This window comes from Coenobita brevimanus, chromosome 4, assembly GCF_032717465.1.
Source record: "Coenobita brevimanus isolate Jiangsu-jjx chromosome 4, ASM3271746v2, whole genome shotgun sequence".
Classification (NCBI taxonomy): domain Eukaryota; kingdom Metazoa; phylum Arthropoda; class Malacostraca; order Decapoda; family Coenobitidae; genus Coenobita; species Coenobita brevimanus.
In genome coordinates, this window is record NC_136957.1 from 4,462,133 (window position 1) to 4,464,764 (window position 2,632).

Genomic DNA, 2,632 nt, shown 5'->3' on the forward strand with positions numbered 1-2,632 from the left:
GAAGAATGTGGGTCAGAGCACAGATCCCTGTGGAACTATGTCAGGGAAATTTTGTGTTCTTGATGATCGGCCCTGGAACATAATATGAATTTGTCCACCAGATAGCTAGCTGGTGGGCCAGTGTTACGTGTTCTCCATATTTGTGTTGTACACCTTGGCTGTTAGCTTGTGCTGGGGATGGCATTGAAGGCTTTATTAACCCCTAAACCACGGGGTTGTTTTGGCTCGACTTGCGTGTCCCACGGGGATATTCGTGCTCTGACAGACTCCCTAAAAATATTTGTCAAAAATCAGTTATCAGTCCTAGAATATTAAAATTATATATGCCTATGGCACATACCTTCAGTTTTCTCCTGGGATGTTTGTTGAGCCTTCGTCGAGTACCGTAGGACTTGTGGAGACCTCTGAAGTTGGATAACGAAGTCTTCACTTTAAACTTCCCGACAACCCGTAATATAATTACTATCTATCTATCTATTGCCAGACGCCTCAATCCCGTTTGGGGTGGCCATAAACAAATCGCCTCCAAGTCCCCCTGTCCCCTTCCATTTCACTGCCCTGCTCCCAACTCACACACCCCTCTCTCATATACCTCTCCAAACCATCCCTCCATCTCATCCTCGGCCTCCCCCTCCCTCATCCCCCCTCCACCTCACTCACATACACTCTCTTCGTCAGTCTTTCAACCTCCATCCTCTCCACATGGCCAAACCACCTCAGTGTGTTCCTCATAACGCTTCCTATCACATCCACATCAACACCACAACGCTCCTTTATATCCTCATTCGTCAGCCAGTCTCTCCATGTGACTCCACAGGCTCCTCTTAAATAACTTATTTCCACTGCTCTCACTCTTGACTTGTGTCCTTCCAACAACGTCCAAGCTTCACTTCCGTACGTTAGAGTTGGTATCACAATACTGTCATGTAGTAACTTTTTCACTTCCATGCTCACTTCCCTGTTTCTTATCACTGCTTTCAAAGAACCAGCAACCTTCCTTCCCTGCTGTACCCTTTCAATCACTTCACTCTCCAAACCTACATCCTTACTCATCACACTACCCAAGTACTTAAATGTACTCACATTTTCCGATTCCTCACAATCCAACCTCGCTGTACATTCACTGACTTCACCTCTCTCAAAGACCATCACTTTACTCTTCCCTACATTCACCTTTAGATTCCGTTTCTTACACACTCCCCCAAACTCATCCACCAAGCCTTGCAGCTCCCTTTCGTCTTCACTCAACAACACAGTGTCATCTGCAAACAACAGTACAGGGAGTTTCCAAACACTATCCTCTCTCACCAGGGCCACTCCAACATCCACTACCCTACCTTGTACCTCTTTTATTACCCCATCCATGTACAGATTGAACAACCATGGAGACATGACACATCCCTGATTCAACCCAACTTTCAAAGAGAAAAATTCACTTAGTTCACCATCCACACACACTGCAGCCTTCGCACCATCGTACATACTCTTCACAGCATTCAGCAACTTCCCATCTACTCCATATATTCTTAACACTTTCCACAATCCTTGCCTATCCACCCTGTCATATGCTTTCTCCAGATCCATGAAAGCCGCATACAACTTCTTTCTCTTCTCTAGAAACTTTTCCACTAAAGATCTAAGAATGAATATCTGATCTACACAACCTCTTCCCTTCTTAAAGCCTCCCTGTTCTTCTCCAACTAATTTCTCTGTTCTTTCTCTAACTCTGTCAATAAGTATCCTACCATAAACTTTTCCTATTATACTAAGAAGACAAATGCCCCTATGATTACCACACACTTCTTTTTCCCCTTTTCCTTTGTACAAGGGAATAATTATACCTGACTTCCAATCCTTCGGGACTCTACCTTCCTTCCAGGCCAATCTGCACATCTTCCACATCCATTCTACTACTATCTCTCCCCCATGCTTCAGCATTTCACTACACACTCCATCAATTCCTGGGGCTTTCCCCGATTGAACTTTCTTCATTGATTCCACAACTTCTATGCAACTGATTTCTTCCTGTCTTCTCATCTCTCTCCTTCTCCCAACCATTCCCCAGCCATTACCACAGCCTGATATTATCACTAGAAACACTATTCTATGATTTTCAAATAGTTTGGAATCCATACTCCAAAAAAAAAAAAAAAACACTGTGAAAGCAATGAAAATTACGAGCGCATATGACCTTCCCACTTCCGCTCGTTCGCCGCTGGTATTCTGTCATTTATTATTCATAAAATCACTCACACTTTATATTCCTATTACTCTATAACACATATATATCTTCAGTCTTTATCCATAAGTTTCCTTCAGTAATAGTAGTTTATTGTCACTGTAGGCATTCAATTTCTCTTTCAGTAAAATACGTAGAGAGCAGTGGTTTCACTTTCACTGTCATAACTTCAAGTATTTGTACTCATATTCTTATATTACTAATTATTTACATTTCTATTTACATTTTCTATTGTATTTTCAATATTTACACTTTTATTTACTTACACTATGTAATACACTGACACTTGCAGTAACTTACAAATCTATATTACACTGTTCCATCATATTTACATCCATTGCTTTCACTTGCCATTTACACATTATTTACACATTATATGCAAATTATTTACAC